The sequence below is a fragment of the Salmo salar genome, chromosome ssa18 (assembly GCF_905237065.1).
Source record: "Salmo salar chromosome ssa18, Ssal_v3.1, whole genome shotgun sequence".
Lineage (NCBI taxonomy): Eukaryota > Metazoa > Chordata > Actinopteri > Salmoniformes > Salmonidae > Salmo > Salmo salar.
Window position 1 is genome coordinate 31,371,510 of NC_059459.1, and position 19,756 is coordinate 31,391,265.

Sequence of the window (19,756 nt, forward strand, 5' to 3'; positions counted from 1 at the left end):
AACAGCGGTTGACATGCTTCGACGTACGGCAATTGAATACTTTGAATTTTATTGTCAGGAATTGCGCCAAGCGCGCGACACTTCTTTACTATTTCGGATAGTGTCTGGAACGCACGAACAAAACGCCGCTATTCGGATATAACGATGGATTATTTTGGACCAAACCAACATTTGTTATTGAAGTAGACGTCCTGGGTGTGCATTCTGACGAAGACAACAAAAGGTAATGACATTTTTATAATAGTAAATATGATTATGGTGAGTGCTAAACTTGCCGGGTGTCTAAATAGCGAGCCCGTGATGCCTGGGCTATGTACTTAGAATATTGCAAAATGTGCTTTCACCAAAAAGCTATTTTAAAATCGGACATATCGAGTGCATAGAGGAGGTCTGTATCTATAATTCTTAAAATAATTGTTATGCTTTTTGTGAACGTTTATCGTGAGTAATTTAGTAAAATGTTAGCGAATTCCCCGTAAGTTTGCGGGGGTATGCTAGTTCTGAACGTCACATGCTAATGTAAAAAGCTGGTTTTTGATATAAATATGAACTTGATTGAACAAAACATGCATGTATTGTATAACATAATGTCCTAGGGTTGTCATCTGATGAAGATCATCAAAGGTGAGTGCTGCATTTAGCTGTCTTCTGGGTTTTGGTGACATTATATGCTGGCTTGAAAAATGGGTGTCTGATTATTTCTGGCTTGGTACTCTGCTGACATAATCTAATGTTTTGCTTTCGTTGTAAAGCCTTTTTGAAATCGGACAGTGTGGTTAGATTAACGAGAGTCTTGTCTTTAAATAGCTGTAAAATAGTCATATGTTTGAGAAATTGAAGTAATAGGATTTTTAACGTTTTGAAAATCGCGCCACAGGCTGCCAGTGGCTGTTACGTAGGTGGGACGCAAGCGTCCCACCTAGCCCATAGAGGTTAAAATCAATTTTTATGCCATTTTTCTCATAAAAAAGCGATAATATTCCGACCGGGAATCTGCGTTTAGGTAAACAGACGAAAGAAAATAAAGCATTCGGTCGACTCGGGCACGCGCCTAAGCCCATAGTACTCTGATCGTCCACTTGCCAAAAGCGATAATGTGTTTCAGCCAGAGGCTGCCTCGATATCGTTCAGCTTTTTCCCGGGCTCTGAGAGCCTATGGGAGCCGTAGGAAGTGTCACGTTATTGCAAAGATCCTCAGTCTTCAATAAAAAGAGCCAAGATGAAACACAATTTGTCAGACAGGCCACTTCCTGCATGGAATCTTCTCAGGTTTTGGCCTGCCATAGGAGTTCTGTTATACTCACAGACACCATTCAAACAGTTTTAGAAACTTTAGGGTGTTTTCTATCCAAAGCCAATAATTATATGCATATTCTAGTTACTGGGCGTAGTAACCAGATTAAATCGGGTACGTTTTTTATCCGGCCGTGTCAATACTGCCCCCTAGCCCTAACAGGTTAAAGAAAAAGACAGCGAGTGACTGACAAGCACCCAATGTCTCTCTCTCCTCCCTGCTGCAGCGACCACCACAGAACATCAACGTTTCTATTGCGCTGTCCATGTTCATTGAAGCTGCAATATAATTACAGCCATTTCTGACTGAAAAGTTGTGTTACAGAAATCCCTCATTTGTTAAGGTAAACATCCCTTATTCCCTTAACCCTTGCTCTCGTTACATGACACATGCATCACATATCCAAGATGGTGTAGCAGTCGGACGTGTGTTTGTTTTGTTCCGTGTTAATTAGTCTGTAAATAGTATGTTTTTCGTTTTCACATATATATTTTAATCTCACTTTCCATCTACGAACTAAACATACTTTCCTGCAACCCGCCTCACCCAATGTGGTACGGATCTGCTATTTTGTTTTATACCTTATAACTGGAACCTCCATCAGCAGCTAGCCAGTAAACTACTAGCTACTAGCTACTACAATGTTTGCCACTGCTAGCGGTCTTCATCTTTAGCTCGGACAATTACCTGCCAGTCTGCACAGCACGATATCAACCCAGAGCATATCGGACCGCTTTTCTCCACCACATCACCGGATTCCTGCCGCAAGCTTGGGACCATTACACTGGATCATCGCAGCTAGCTAGCTGCAACCGAGTGGCTACTGTTGGCTAACGTCTCTGTCCCGAAGCAAGCACCAGTTAGCCTTGAGCTAGCCTCGACCTAGGCCCATCTCCCGGCCAGCAGACGGCGTATACCAGCTAATTCTTGGGCTACAATACCACTTTTGCCAAGTGGCCTGGACCCTTTATTGTCGACACGGAGCCACGCCGATCCATAACGACTGGTCTGCCGACGTAATCGTCCGATGTGGTTTCAACAGGCTTTTCCGTTGCGATGTCGCCGAAGAACCATCTGCTAGCCCCGGCCTGCTAGCTTTATGAACTCTGTGTTTCCCGCTCGCCTAGCATAGTAGCGACTACCGAACGGCTCCCTGACTCACCTATTGCTGCTTATTGGACCCTATGATCACTCGGCTACACAGCTGATGCCTGCTGGTCTGTTCATTAGCACTGTACCTAATTTAGTTTATCTGTTGGCCCCAGCCTCGAACTCAGGTCCTGTGTGTACCTAACTGACCCTCTCTGCCCATTCATCGCCATTTACCCATTGTTGTCTTAGCTCTCCCGACCAACTCCTGTGATTGCTTTATGCCTATCTCTAATGTCAATATGTTTTGTCTACTGCTCTTTCAGTTAGTTATTATTGTTTTATTTCACTGTAGAGCCCCCAGTACCGCTCAACATGCCTTAGATAGCTATTTTGTCCCACCCCCCACGCATGCAGAGACCTCACCTAGCTTAACTGGTGCCTCCAGAGGTGCAACCTCCCTCATTGTCACTCAATGCCTAGGTTTACCTCCACTGTACTCACATCCTACCATACCCTTGTCTGTACACTATGCCTTGAATCTATTCTACCATGCCCAGAAATCTGCTCCTTTAAATCTCTGTCCCCAACGCAATAGACAACCAGTTTTATAGCCTTTAGGTGTACCCTTATCCTACTCCTCCTCTGCTCCTCTGGTGATGTAGAGGTTAACCCAGGCCCTGTATCCCCCAGTACTAGACCTATTCCCCAGGCGCTCTCATTTGTTGACTTCTGTAACCGTAAGAGCCTTGGTTTCATGCATGTTAACATCAGAAGCCTCCTTCCTAAGTTTGTTTTATTCACTGCTTCAGCACACCCCTCCAACCCTGATTTCCTAGTCTTGTCTGAATCCTGGCTTAGGAAGGCCACCAAAAATTCAGAAATTTCCATCCCCAACTACAACATTTTCCGTCAAGATAGAACTGCCAAAGGGGACGGAGTTGCAATCTACTGCAGAGATAGCCTGCAGAGTTCTGTCTTACTATCCAGGTCTGTGCCCAAACAGTTCGAGCTTCTACTTTTAAAAGTCCACCTTTCCAGAAATAAGTCTCTCACTGTTGCCGCTTGTTATAGACTCCCCTCAGCCAACAGATGTGCCCTGGACACCATATGTGAATTGATTGCCCCCCATCTATCTTCAGAGTTCGTACTGTTAGGTGACCTAAACCGGGATATGCTTAGCACCCCGGCCATCCTACAATCTAAGCTAGGTACCCTCAATCTCACACAAATTATCAAGGAACCTACCAGGTACAACCCTAAATCCGTAAACATGGGCACCCTCATAGATATCATCCTGACCAACTTGCCCTCCAAATACACCTCTGCTGTCCTCAACCAGGATCTCAGCAATCACTGCCTCATTGCCTGCGTCCATAATGGGTCCGCGGTCAAATGACCACCCCTCATCACAGTCTAAAATACTTCAGCGAGCAGGCCTTTCTAATCGACCTGGCCAGGGAATCCTGGAAGGATATTGACCTCATCCCGTCAGTAGAGGATGTCAGGTTGTTCTTTAAAAGTGCTTTGCTCACCATCTTAAATAAGCATGCCCCTTTAAAAAAATGTAGAACTAAGAACAGATATAGCCCTTGGTTCACTCCTGACTTGACTGACCTTGACCAGCACAAAAACATCCTGTGTCGTATTGCATTAGCATCTAATAGCCCCCGCGATATGCAACTTTTCAGGGAAGTCAGGAACCAATATACCCAGTCAGTTAGGAAAGCAAAGGCTAGCTTTTTCAAACAGAAATTTGCATCCTGTAGCACTAATTCCAAAAAGTTTTGGGACATTGTAAAGTCCATGGAGAATAAGAGCACCTCCTCCCAGCTGCTCACTGCACTGAGGCTAGGAAACACTGTCACCACCGATAAATCTACGATAATTGAGAATTTCAATAAGCATTTTTTTACGGCCGGCCATGCTTCCACCCGGCCATGCACCCCCCGCAGCAACCTGTACGAGCCCCCCCACCGCTTCTCCTTCACCCAAATCCAGATAGCTGATGTTCTGAAAGAGCTGCAAAATCTGGACACCTACAAATCAGCTGGGCTAGACAATCTGGACCCTCTCTTTCTAAAATTATCCGCCGCAATTGTTGCAACCCCTATTACTAGCCTGTTCAACCTCTCTTTCGTATCATCTGAGATCCCTAAAGATTTTAAAGCTGCCGCGGTCATCTCCCTCTCCAAAGGGGGAGACACTCTAGACCCAAACTGTTACAGACCTATATCCATCCTGCCCTGCCTTTCTAAAGTCTTCGAAAGCCAAGTTAACAAACAGATCACCGACCATTTCGAATCCCACCGTACCTTCTCCGCTATGCAATCTGGTTTCCGAGCTGGTCATGGGTGCACCTCAGCCACGCTCAAGGTCCTAAACGATATCATAACCGACATTGATAAAAGACAGTACTGTGCAGCCATCTTCATCAACCTGGCCAAGACAACACTGCTCTGTATACATCTGGCCCTTCTTTGGACACTGTGTTAACAAACCTCCAAACGAGCTTCAATGCCATACAATACTCCTTCCGTGGCCTCCAACTGCTCTTAAATGCTAGTAAAACGAAATGCATGCTCTTTAACCGATCGCTGCCCGCACCCACCCGCCCGACTAGCATCACTACTCTGGACGGTTCTGACTTACAATATGTGGACAACTACAAATACCTAGGTGTCTGGTTAGACTGTAAACTCTCCTTCCAGACTCACATTAAGCATCTCCAATCCAAAGTTAAATCTAGAATTGGCTTCCTAATTCGCAACAAAGCCTCCTTCACTCATGCTGCCAAACATACCCTCGTAAAACTGACTATCCTACCGATCCTTTACTTCGGCGATGTCATTTACAAAATAGCCTCCAACACTCTACTCAGCAAACTGGATGTAGTCTAGCACAGTGCCATCCGTTTTGTCACTAAAGCCCCATATACTACCCACCACTACGACCTGTAACTAGAGTTGGCTGGCCCTCGGTACATATTCGTCGCCAAACCCACTGGCTCCAGGTCATCTATAAGTCTTTGCTAGGTAAAGCCCCGCCTTTTCTCAGATCACTGGTCACCATAGCAACACCAACCCGTAGCACGCGCTCCAGCATGTATATTTCATTGGTCATCCCCAAAGCCAACACCTGCTTTGGCCGCCTTTCCTTCCAGTTCTCTGCTGTCAATGACTGGAACGAATTTCAAAAGTCACTGAAGCTGGAGACATATCTCCCTCACTAACTATAAGCATCAGCTGTCAGAGCAGCTTACCGATCACTGCACCTGTACACAGCCCATCTGTAAATAGCACACCCAATTACCTCATCCCCATATTGCACCCCAGCATCTCTACTTGCACACCATCATCTGCACATCTATCACTCCAGTGTTAATGCTAAATTGTGATTATTTCGCCACTATGGCCTATTTATTGCTTTACCTCCCTAATCTTACTACATTTGCACACACTGTATATAGCTTTTTCTATTGTGTTATTGACTGTAAGTTTGTTTATCCCATGTGTAACTCTGTGTTGTTGTTTTTGTCGCACTGCTTTGCTTTATATTGGCCAGGTCGCAGTTGTAAATGAGAACTTGTTCTCAACTACCCTACCTGGTTAAATAAAGGTGAAATAAATAAAATAAATAAATAAAAAATCACGTGACCAAAGACCTATTCGCACAGGACTAGTATCACTAGAGAACGTTGGTTATGCAATTATTACTCCAGAATGTCCCTTATTCCAAAGGACGATTCGGACGGCATTCGTGTTTCTTTTGATTTTTATTCTATGCGTGAAGATACAGTATTTCAGGTGTCCAGGTGTCCAAAATGTCCAGGTGATAGGGCCACACTGGTAACTCAACGTTCCCAAGTTTCTAAACCCTACCAAACCATATTTCCAATAGTGTGGCCAAAGTAATTGAATTGAGAAAGTGTGATCATAATCATTAGGATATTTTACCGATCCGCAGCACATCCTAAATGCCCCCACCCTCCCGCCTTCAGATGTGAGCTAAACAGTGCAATTGCACTTGAGATGCATTTTAAGGCTATGGATGAGAAACTGAACTTGTCATTTCCAAACGTGTAGGTCAGCTGTATGCTTCTTTGTCATCTATTAGCAGCAAGGGTTGCATTAAATAGGCTCAATATTTTTTACTGAGGCATTTGGCAATATTCAATTAATACCCACAAAACATATAAACAAAAGCATTCACTCTGAAAGTTGATAGGCTACATGTAGGCCATTCATATATATAGCTTAAGATCAATTTATCGAATCAGTTATTGTTTTCTTGCGCAAACCGCGAGCAACACCTGTCAATCTCAGATATTTCTCTCAAAACACAGGGATGTCGATTCGCATGGGACTATTGCTATCAGACCTTGGAGTTCGCCAAAAAAACTGTCGGTTATTCTGGCTGGAATTGTTACTCTCCTGCCATGTAAAAATTACTGATACAGCAGATTCAGGTGGGACTAAAATTACAGATGTGGTGTTTTGTCCTCGTGCAGATAATTACATTACCTGATCTCCCCCAGTAAAACTAACCCTGTCTGAATAGGCACAATAAGGCCTGACCTACAGTGCCTTGCAAAAGTATTCATCCCCCTTGGCGTTTTTCCTATTTTGTTGTATTACAACCTGTAATTTAAATGGATTTTTATTTGGATTTCATGCAATGGACATATTCAAAATAGTTCCAATTGGTGAAGTGAAATGAAAAAAATTACTTGTTTAAAAAAATGCAACAAAAAAAAAACAAACGGAAAAGTGGTGGGTGCATATGTATTTACCCCCTTTGCTATGAAGCCCCCAAATAAGATCTAGTGCAACCAATTACCTTCAGAAGTTACATAATAAGTGAAACAAAGTCCACCGGTGTGCAATCTAAGTGTCACATGCTCTCAGTATATATACACATGTTCTGAAGGCCCCAGAGTCAGCACCACCAAGCAAGTGGCACCATGAAGACCAAGGAGCTCTCCAAACAGGTAAGGGACAAAGTTGTGGAGAAGTAGTTCAGGGTTGGGTTATAAAAATATATCTGAAACTTTATTTATTTATAAAAAAATTGAAAGAATATGGCACCCCAACAAACCTGCCAAGAGAGGAATGTCCACCAAAACTCACGGACCAGGCAAGGAGGGCATTAATCAGAAAGGCAACAAAGAAGATAACCCTGAAGGAGCTGGAAAGCTCCACAGCAGAGATTGGAGTATCTGTACATAGGACCACTTTAAGCTGTACACTCCACAGAACTGGGCTTTACGGAAGAGTGGCTAGAAAAAAGCCATTGCTTAAAGAAAAAAATAAGCAAACACGTTTGGTGTTCGCCAAAAGGCATGTGGGAGACTCCCCAAACATGGAAGAAGGTACTCTGGTCAGATTAAACTAAAATGTAGCTTTTTCGCCATCAAGGAAAACGCTATGTCTGGCACAAACCCAACACCTCTCATCACCCTGAGGACACCAGCCCCACAGTTAAGCATGGTGGTGGCAGCATCATGCTGTGGGGATGTTTTTCATCAGCAGGGACTGGGAAACTGGTCAGAATTGAAGGAATGATGGAGGGCGCTAAATACAGGGAAATTCATGAGGGAAACCTGTTTCAGTCTTCGAGAGATTTGAGACTGGGATGGAGGTTCACCTTCCAGCAGGACAATGACCCTAAGCATACTGCTAAAGCAACACTCGAGTGGTTTATGGGGAAACATTTAAATGTCTTGGAATGGCCTAGTCAAAGCCCAGACCTCAATCCAATTGAGAATCTGTGGTATGACTTAAAGATTGCTGTACATCAGCGGAACCCATCCAACATGAAGGAGCTGGAGCAGTTTTGCCTTGAAGAATGGGAAAAAATCCCAGTGGCTAGATGTGCCAAGCTTATAGTGTCACGAATCCCACCGAAGGTGGCTCCCCTGCCTGCTCGGGCGGCGCTCGGCGGTCGTCGTCACCGACCTACTAGCCGCCGCTGATCCTTTTTTCCTTTTCGTTTGGTTTGTCTTATTGGTTGCACCTGTTCCTCATTTGTCTTTTGATTTTGGTTATTTAAGCCTGGTTAGCCCGCCCAGTGTTGTGCGGGATTATTTAGCGTCAGGTTGTGTTTTGTATTTGGATGTGCTGGCGATCTACTACTGTTCTATTTTCATGCATGCTGTGCACCTGTTGTTTGGGCACTTTGCATTTTTCACGCCCGTTGTGTTGGCGTCGATCGTGTTGTGTTTTTATTGAATAAACACACAGTTCCTTACCTCTGCTCTCTGCGCCTGACTCCTACCACCACTCCTAGCAACGACTGACATATAGACACATACTCCAAGAGACTTGCAGCTGTAATTGCTGCAAAAGGTGGCTCTACAAAGTATTGACTTTGGGGAGGGGTGAATAGTTATGCACGCTCAAGTTTTCATTTTTCTTTTGTCTTATTTCTTGTTTGTTTCACAAAAAAATATTTAGCATCTTCATCTATTTTGCATCTTCACCCCCCCAAAATCTATTTTAATTCCAGGTTGAAGGCAACAAAATAGGAAAAATGCCAAGAGGGTGAATACTTTCGCAAGCCACTGTATTAATTACAGTAATTTACTGTTCTCATTCTCGGAGTGGAAACGTTGTTTGCAGAATTCGCAACCTGCTCCAGTTGTGAGAAACAAGTTTTGGTTTATTTCATAACTATCACTTATGAGATGTGTCTTTTGTTTGGAGTGCTCCATGTGAACAAAGAGCATGTGACTGGTTTGTCTGTCCTGATATGGATAGGGAGTGTGCGTGCCTGAGTAGGCATAAAATACAAATAAACATCAACTTGATTACTTCTTTAGACAACGTGAAAATTACCTTGGAGAGGGGGATGAATGGAGAGAGAGACAGAGAGAGAGAGAAAGAGAGAGGGGGGAGAGAGAGTCGAAGAGAGCCAGAGAGAGAGAAGGAGAGAGAGAGAGAGAGAGCGATGGAGAGAGAGAGAGCGATGGAGAGAGAGAGAGAGGGAGAAAGAGAGGGAGAGAGACAGAGAGAGAGAGACAGAGAGAGAGTGAGAGACAGAAAGAGACAGAGAGACAGAGAGAGATGAGGGACAGTGTCTGACAGACCAATCAACCTGCACATGTCCTCTACTGTATGCTTATTGTTATTGTACAATGTATGGTTATTTTGACCCTTGGTTATTGTTGTTACTTTTGTCCCGTTGACAATTTTGATTCTTAATATTTTCATATTGTAAATATCCAAAGTAAGCTTTGGCAATATGTACATTATGTCATGCCAATAAAGCAAATTGAATTTAATTGAGAGTAAATTTTTATTGTTTATTTCACTTTGGTATATTATCTACTTCACTTGCTTTGTCAATGTTAGCATATGTTTCCCATGCCAATAAAGCACTTGAATTGAATTGAGAAGAGCGAGAAAGATCCCATTTCTTTATCTCTCTGTGTGAGGATTATTTATGGTCCAATCAGACCAGCAGCGTTTCCAATTCTGATCCATACACTGTATTAAAACATTAAAACAGGCCTTGAGACTTTAGAACATAAAACAAATATATTTTTACAGTGTCACAACTTAACCCTATCTCGGCCCTCTCACTCCCCCATTCACTATCTTTCTTTCCCTCATCCTGTGTCCTCTCTCTCACTTGCTCTCTCTGCCAGCAGCTTTCACTGATGTACTGTATCCTCTGTCACTTTCCATGCCTCCTCTTCTCTCTGCCCTTCTCTCTCTCTTTCTCTCTGCCCCTTCTCCCTCATTCTCTCTCGCTTTCTCTCTGCCTCCTCTCTCCCCCTCTCTCTCTCTCTTCCTCTCCCTCTGTGTGTGTTAGACATGATTTTTCCCCAGATGGTGAGACACTAAAACAACTGGGGATGGCATGAGAAACAGAACGTGAGTTTCCTGCCAAGACTCTGGGTATGAGCGGGAATGAGTAGGGTGTCAAATCAAAAAGCATCTTTTGACCAATGTGTAAAATAATGTGTTAATTGTGTAGACACTCCTCTAAGAAACCCCGTGGTCTACAGCTCATGTCTCTATCATCATCCGTTCCAAACTTATTGGAGTTTTTACCTTTGTAGCACTGAGCATACCGCAAGCTTTTTATTTTCAAAGCCTTTTACATTTATTTCAGCTCGTGTCATACTAACTTATCTATTTGCGACCTGCGGAAACAACTTGGAAGACGATAACCACAAAATGTAAAATCCCCAAAAGTTTAGACGAGGAAGCTGCATCACTCTGTCAACAGAGCTCAGTGCTTATTATCAGATGTATTAGGTTATGAAATACTCTGTCAACAGAGCTCAGTGCTTATTATCAGATGTATTAGGTTATGAAATACTCTGTCAACAGAGCTCAGTGCTTATTATCAGATGTATTAGGTTATGAAATACTGTCAACAGAGCTCAGTGCTTATTATCAGATGTATTAGGTTATGAAATACTCTGTCAACAGAGCTCAGTGCTTATTATCAGATGTATTAGGTTATGAAATACTCTGTCAACAGAGCTCAGTGCTTATTATCAGATGTATTAGGTTATGAAATACTCTGTCAACAGAGCTCAGTGCTTTATCAGATGTATTAGGTTATGAAATCTGACTTCTAGGATATAATGTTAATGATAGGTCAGAGAACGACCCCACTGAACCATTCAGAACATGAAGAATCATATTTGTCTTGGTCAAATGTATTTTACAACATAAGAAAGTGAAACGTCAACACCAAAGCACGTTTTCATCAACTGTGGGCAGAGTGGGTGGACACCCTAGAATGAGTGTGTGTGTATGTGTGTGTGCTCGTGCATTCCTATTCATGTGTGCGTGAGTGACTGAGTGAGTGAGTGTTTCCAAACAGGGTGATGCCAGTGGGGTTGGTTGGGGGATTCAGAAACTCCACACTGAAACAGCTGTGTAGTCAGAGGCAGACAGTAGCTCAGCACACTATTACCCAGCATTCCTGCTCCAGAGACTCACAGCAGTCTGAGGGAAGACAGCTGAAATGGCGACAGAATCCTGGAAATATGATGAGAAATATGGGAGATTTGTCCATAGCTTTTTGTCAATGATTAAAGACAATAAACACTTTGTAGCAAATCTCAAAAAGAAGGAATGTCAAGTAAATCATCTTATTCCCACTGGGCACAGACGTCAATTCAATCTCTATTCCACGTTGGTTCAACAACGTTGATTAAACCATTGTGTGCCCAGTGGGTAGACAGACACTTTCCCACTGATATAAACAGAACAGACTTGACTGAGTAGGCCATGAAATTGACATTATTTTCTAAGAGACAATAGCCTTTGAAACAGGGTAAAAATGGCGTCAGGGTCTGCATGTTTCCAGTATGTATGATTTGGCAACAACAGGGTTCAGATATGGCTGAAACGTAACATATTATACTAAATTAAGTGTCTTGGATTTATATACATACAGAAAAGGAAATGCTCTGAGACCAGGTTGCTGCGTCATGTGAGCTGAGCTTCTGATGTGTGACTGGAGTTGGAGACGATCTTTCTCTCCCACTAGCTTTGGTTTGTAGCAGAGTGACAGGGAGGCTCCAAGATGGCAGCTTGAGCCCACGCTAATCCCAGCTCTGCATACCAACTTTTGAAAGATAGTGAAAAGTGTATTATTTTGAACTACCCAATGAATGGATGATTTAAGATTATATTTTTTTAAAATGTCACCTGCGCACTGACAGAAAGAGAAATCTTATCGCTACCTCCTCAGCTAGAAATGCTCAGGCATCATCCAATGTCCTTATACTATACTGGCTGACAGACTCTATGACACTTACGGTGTCAGACAAGGAATTTCCTTTCTTTGCCTATAACCCCAAGCAAACCTCCAGCTTCCAAGAAAGACATTTTTGAACTGGGCCCTGATGCCGCTGCCAATAACAATGTTGTCGCCACTCTTTCCAGGCTCATCAATACCAGGTCTGATGTCATAGAGTAAATGGTCGGCGACAACGCAATGAAAATAGAGAGCTTAAAAAAAACAGTTGACTTTGCATGCATGAAAATCAACGATGTTAAGAAGGTTGCCCACATCAAAAATCGTGTCGAAAAAGAGGAGGGAAACATGGACTTGTGTCAAAGAAGAATCGCAGAACTTGAAAACTACTCCAGACGGTGGAATCTGAGACTGTATGGCGTTCCCGAGGCAGATGGGCAGAACGTGCGCAAGAGACCCTCAAAGTCTGCCAAGCTGTCCTACCTGTGGAGAAGGCTAAGATAGCAGATGTTGTCGACACTGTATATTGCCTCGGCACGAGAAGGCAGGGTGACTCCAAGCCCAGAGGTGTCATTCTCCAGTTCACATCACGGATTTACAGGGATGCCACTTGGAAAGCAGCAAAGAAATCTACCTTCCTACACGACAACAACCTGTGGTTTGCTGAAGACCTCTCGAAAGCAGACAGAGAAAGGAGAGAGAAACTGTGGCCAGCTGTGGAAAAAGCACGAAAAGAGGGGAAAGCGGCTTACTTCATCGGAGGGCGCGCTTTCATCAACGGATCCGAAATCAGCCTTCCCCCTTGAGGACTATCATAGACTGTGCCTGATGGACACAAAGGCTACTTAGATAAGCTACCTCTGATGTGAGCAGATCTCACTCCCGGCTCTAAGGTGATTTAACTTTCATTCTAACTGCACCGGACTACTGTAGTAATTGATATTTATTATTATATTTTTCTCTCACCTTTGCTATTTTTACCTGCGGTATAGGTAGTGAGCAAGCTCTTTGTTGTTTAGCTCGTAGTACTTTCTGGAGATCTCAGTGGGGAAATGATTCATGGCTCTCTCATGGCACTGAACGCTCTGCTGGAGATGGAAGTATTTTGCACTCCGACTGGGTCACTTTCTTTGTCTTGTTATCAACATCATTATTATTATTACCAACATTTATGGGTTTAATTCCAAACTTTAGTTGAATCTTTGGAAAAGCTTATTCTCCATTGGCTAACCAAGTTCCCTGATGCTTTACTTATAGTAGGTGGGGATTTTAATATTTCTCCTAATGATTTAATTGATAGATGGCCTCTGGGACAGTCCACTTCTATGAATACAAGTTTGAGGCAGTTTATGGAAAGGTTTGCTATTATAGATATTTGGAGAGTAAAGTTTCCTAATGACAACTCTTTCACATGTAGTAATAAGGCACGCTCCAGACAATCACCATAGATTTTTGGCTGGTGTCTAAATGTTTTGATAAACAGGGTATTTCTGTTAACATCCTGGCCACTCCCTTAACTGATCATAGAGATATTTATGTTGACATTAAACTGTTTATCTCTGATAATGGCCCTTACTCATCATAGAGACATTTATATTGACATTACACTGTTTATCTCTGATAATGGCCCTTACTGATCATAGAGACATTTATATTGACATTACACTTTTTTATTTCTGATAATGGCCTTGGCAGAACATCCTATTGGAAGCTTAATAGCTCAATATTAAAACATGAGTTGGTCAAGATGGAGATAAACAATTTAATTACACACTTCTGGAACAAAGCTGTAAATTACAATTCATACAGTAATACCTGGGAGCTTTTAAAATATGAGGTTGGAAAATATTTGTACAAATATGGGAGTATTTTTGCCAGTTATTACAAATATAATTCTCTTGGGAGGTAATACAGAGCTGAAGAAGAATGTGTAATTACAAAGATCACCTCTCTTGTTCAAAAGCCTGTTGAAAGTCTCTCAGAAGCGGACAAATCTGTTCTGTTTGAGCTACAACACAAGTTGTATATATGTACGTATGAACTGAAAGCAGAGGGAGCCTTTGTCAGATCTAGGAAGAAGTGGCTAGAGGAGGGTGAACAAAATTCATCTTATCTTTTCAGGTTAGAAAAATACCTCTAAAAATAATATAATTCAACAATTAAATATTAATGGTCTCATCACAGATGCTCCCAAATGAATCTCTATCGTTAGTTGCAACTTCTACAGGAATTGATATATTTCTAAGTATTGTGAGGCGTCCTCAACTATTTTTTTGACTCTCTGGGGGATATGAAATCAATTGGGGACGTTGATGGGGAACTGTGAGATGACCCTATTATAGTTGAAGAGATAATTTATTCTATTCAACAACTTAAACATAATATGTCTCCTGCGACTGATGGTATACCTGCTGAGGTTGACAAAACTTTTTCTCAACAGTTAACCCCATTTCTGTTGGAGGTCTTTTCTGAAGCATCGCAAATAATGCTCTCCCTCCCAGTTTGACTCAAGGTCTGATTACATTAATACCTAACCTCTTGGGGCTAGGTGGGACGCTAGCGTGCCACCCGTGGTGCACTCCATCAACAGCAGGTGCATTTCAAGAGCGGCAAATTTGAATCCAAATAAATGTCAAAATTCAAATTTTTCAAAAATACAACTATGTTACACCATTTGAAAGATAAACATCTCCTTAATCTAACCACGTTTTACGATTTCAAAAAGGTTTTACGGCGAAAGCATAAATTTAGAGTATGTTAGGACAGTACATTTACAAGAGTTGTGTGTAATGTTTTGTCAAGTCAAAGACAGGGTCACCAAAACCATAAAACCAGCTAAAATGATGCACTAACCTTTTACAATCTCCATCAGATGACACTCCTAGGACATTATGTTAGACAATGCATGCATTTTTAGTTCTATCAAGTTCATATTTATATCCAAAAACAGCGTTTTACTATGGCATTGATGTTGAGGAAATCGTTTCCCTCCAATAACCGGCAGTCAAGTCAGCGTCAGAAATTAAATAATTAAAATTAGAAAACATTGGTAAAATATTATATTGTCATTTAAAGAATTATAGATTTACATCTCTTGAACGCAATCAACTTGCCAGATTTAAAAATAACCTTACTGGGAAATCACACTTTGCAATAATCTGAGCACTGCGCCCAGAAAAATACGCGTTGCGATACAGACTAGACGTCATGTTGGGGAGATCTAAAATCGAAAATACTATGTAAATAATCCATTACCTTTGATTCTCTTCATCAGATGTCACTTCCAGGTATCACAGGTCCATAACGAATGTAGTTTTGTTCAAAAAAGCTCATCATTTATGTCCAAAAATCTCCGTCTCGTTAGCACATGATGTAAGCCAGCCGGACTTCTCGTCATGAACGAGGGGAAAAAATATATTTCCGTTCGTTCAAACATGTCAAACGTTGTATAGCATAAATCATTAGGGCCTTTTTTAACCAGAACATGAATAATATTCAAGGTGGACGAATGCATACTCTTTTATAACGTATTGGAACGAGGGTACCCAACATGAACTAGCGCGCCAGGTGTCTAATGGGACATCACCGTTCCATGGCTCTTGTTCGGTCAGATCTCCCTCCAGAAGACTCAAAACACTTTGTAAAGGCTGGTGACATCTAGTGGAAGCAATAGGAAGTGCCAAAATATTCCTAAACCCCTGTGTTTTTCAATGGGATAGGTTTAAAGTCAATACAACACATCAGGTATCCACTTCCTGTCAGAAAATGTCTCAGGGTTTTGCCTGCCAAATGAGTTCTGTTATACTCACAGACACCATTCAAACAGTTTTGGAAACTTTAGAGTGTTTTCTATCCATATATAATAAGTATATGCATATTCTAGTTACTGGGTAGGATTAGTAACCAGATTAAATCGGGTACATTTTTTTTATCCAGACGTGCAAATGCTGCCCCCTAGACCCAACAGGCTAAGCCCAAGAAAGACTTGTTTCTTCTCTATAATTTCCGTCCAATCTGTCTGCTCAATAATAACTACAAAATATTAGCCTCAATATTTGCAAAAAGATTGAAGGCAGTATTGGACTCAACTATAGAAGAGAACCAATCTGGCTTCACATTCATGAGGAATAGACATATCAAATCAAATCAAATTTTATGGTCACATACAGTTGAAGTCGGAAGTTAACATACACTTAGGTTGGAGTCATTAAAACTCGTTTTTCAACCACTCCACAAATTTCTTGTTAACAAACTATAGTTTTGGTAAGTCGGTTAGGACATCTACTTTGTGCAAGTAATTTTTCCAACAATTGTTTACAGACAGATTAGTTCACTTATAATTCACTGTGTCACAATTCCAGTGGGTCAGAAGTTTACATACACGAAGTTGACTGTGCCTTTAAACAGCTTGGAAAGTTCCAGAAAATGATGTCATGGCTTTAGAAGCTTCATATAGGCTAATTGACATCATTTGAATCAATTGGAGGTGTACCTGTGGATGTATTTCAAGGCCTACCTTCAAACTAAGTGCCTCTTTGCTTGACATCATGGGAAAATCTAAAGAAATCAGCCAAGACCACATAAAATAATTGTAGACCTCCACAAGTCTGGTTCATCCTTGGGAGAAATTTCCAAACGCCTGAAGGTACCACGTTCATCTGTACAATCAATAGTAAGCAAGTATAAAACCATGGGACAGCGCATCCGTCATACCGCTCAGGAAGGAGACGCGTTCTGTCTACTAGAGATGAATGTACTTTGATGCGAAAAGTGCAAATCAATCCCAGAACAACAGCAAAGGACCTTGTGAAGATGCTGGAGGAAACAGATACAAAATTATCTATATCCACAGTAAAATGAGTCCTATATCGACATAACCTGAAAGGCCTCTCAGCAAGGAAGAAGCCACTGCTCCAAAACCTCCATAAAAAAGCCAGACTACGGTTTGCAACTGCACATGGGGACAAAGATGATACTTTTGAGAAATGTCCTCTGGTCTGATGAAACAAAAATAGAACTGTTTGGCCATAATGACCATCCTTATGTTTGGAGGAAAAAGGGGGAGGCTTGCAAGCTGAAGAACACCATCCCAACCGTGAAGAACGAGGGTGGTAGCATCATGTTGTGGGGGTGCTTTGCAGCAGCAGGGACTGGTGCACTTCACAAAATAGATGGCATCATGAGGATGGAAAATTATGTGGATATATTGAAGCAACATCTCAAGACAACTTCCAGCGCCGGAAGTTGGAAACTATGCAGTATTTAGCTTTTTTATGTGTTATTTCTTACATTGTTACCCCAGGTAATCTTAGGTTTTACTACATACAGTCGGGAGGAACTATTGGATATAAGAGCAACGTCAACTCACCAACATTACGACCAGAAATACGACTTTCCCGAAGCGGATCCTCTTTTTGGCCCACCACCCAGGACAACGGATCGGATCCCAGCCGGCGAGCCAAAACAACGGCGCTGCATTAGAAGGGGCATACTACTCGCCAATGTCCAGTCTCTTGACAACAAGGTAGACGAAATCCGAGCAAGGGTAGCATTCCAGAGAGACATCCGAGACGGTAATGTTCTTTGTTTCACGGAAACATGGCTCACTCGAGACACGCTATCTGAGTCGGTAGCCACCTGGTTTCTTCACGCATCGCACCGACAGAAACAAGCATCTCTCTGGTAAGAAGAAGGGTGGGGGTGTATGCCTTATGATTAACGAGACGTGGTGTGATCATAACAACATACAGGAACTCAAGTCATTTTGTTCACCTGACTTGTTCACCCGTCGTGGTATCAGCATGAGAGGGAATATGCACGGCTGTGACTGTAACTGAAGATAATTCTCTTGGGAGGTAATATGGTCTGCATTTGATTGTGAGGTATTCTAGGTCACCACCTATATGTATATACTGTATTCTATCCTATTCCACTGTATCTTACTCTATGCCGCTCTGACATTGCTCGCCCAAATATTGATATATTCTTCATTCCATTCCTTTACTTTAAATGTGTGTATTGTTGTGAAATTGTTAGATATTACTTGTTAGATATTACTGCACTGTTGGAGTTAGAAACACAAGCATTTCGCAACACCCGCAATAACATCGGCTAAACACATGTATGTGACAAATAACATTTGATTTGATTTGAAAATGTGTTCATCCTTGCTCCCTCAGAACAAGAGATCTATACGTGCTTTATTTCAAAGGGATATTGTATCTATTCCTTATGTCACAACTTACTGGAATACATTTGTCAAGAATATCTGTTGGAAAAAAGTGTGGTTATAACTACACAAATACCTGCTTGTTAACAAGGTCAAAGAGGTCTCTTTCAGAATGATCTATAAGTGTTACCCTGCAAATCATTACCTGAAGAAACTAAAAAAAATACATTAAAATTCATTTTACTTTTTGTGTTGAGCATCCAGAAACAGTTTTGCATGTATTTTGGCATTGCCTACATGTAAAGAAATTAAGGCAAGATATTAATAGTTTTATAATTGTTAATATTCTTGATGATTTTTTATTATTGTTTATTGGAGAATGTGCTGCTCGGTTTCCTTAACTATAATAAGGATAAAGAAAAATAATTTTACCTCATCAATCTAATTGTGCTAATGGAAAAATTCCATATTCATAAATGTAAATTCACTCATAAAAAAACACTCTTACATGTTTTCTATAAGGAATTTGAGCAGTACATTAAGACCAATCTACATTTTTCTAATAAGAAAGCTGTTAAAACATTCAATACCTGTGTCTTTTAAGGTCTTTGTATAATCTGTCATTTGTTGCACCCCCTATACCCTCATTGTCTGTTTGTATACTTATTGTATGTATACTGGTGTTTCTGCAACAAAAACAAAAAATAATTATATATAAAGGACTTATATGTAGGACTCTATTAGCCTATTTTGAAACTTCAGGGATAAACAACATTTTATGCAGAACAGGATCAATCGATTAGATGAACACAATTTGAAAACATTGTTGACAGTTTAGTTCCATTCAAGAAACTCACCTCTCAATCTAATTATTGCAGAGAACGTCCGAGGAACGACTATTTCCAGATGTGTCTTGGTTGAAATAAGTAAGTTATTTCCTTGATATAGCTTTAAACCGTACAAATCCGGTCTCTGTTCGTTGATAGGACTATTTCCTATACATTTTTCCTTCTTTCACGAGAAGAAACTCAGGCTTCCCCACCTCATGCTTCTCACTTCCTCTTGTGTCTGTCCCAAACACGTGGAAATTTCCGCTTGGAAAATAAACAGATTTGCTTCAGGCTCGACTCGCGCTCGTCGAGTCCCGTTCTCTCTTTCTGTTCTCTCACGCGCACCGTACCCCAGCCCCCACCGCCCGGTCCGCGTGCGTGCAAACGTTCAGCACCACCCGCAGACAGAGGGAAACGAATGGAGCATCGCGGGTGAACTTGCTCCTCTTGTCTGGGCTCGACCGTTTATCTGAAGCGACAAGGTTTATGACCGTTGAGGGGAGGAGGGGACCAGAGAGCGTTCGTAGGGGGTATTCTGACGGCCGGTATCCCGTTGCTTGACGCAAATAATTCCTTTTTACATACTTTTACTGTCGACCACTTTGCTTCAAAGTTCATGTGTCCTTTGTCATATAAATAGTGTATAATCTA

The 19,756-nt window shown here is 41.7% G+C and overlaps 1 protein-coding gene across 1 annotated transcript in view; it reads right to left on the reverse strand.

The window, feature by feature from the left end:
- LOC106577242 (leucine zipper putative tumor suppressor 2 homolog) overlaps positions 1–19,549 on the reverse strand; it is a 100,443-nt gene extending 80,894 nt beyond the window's left edge. Inside the window, exon 1 of the mRNA XM_014155168.2 lies at positions 19,133–19,549. The gene's annotated coding sequence lies outside the window, so the exon portion shown is untranslated. The remainder of the gene's footprint in view (positions 1–19,132) is intronic.
- Positions 19,550–19,756: the final 207 nt, after the last annotated feature.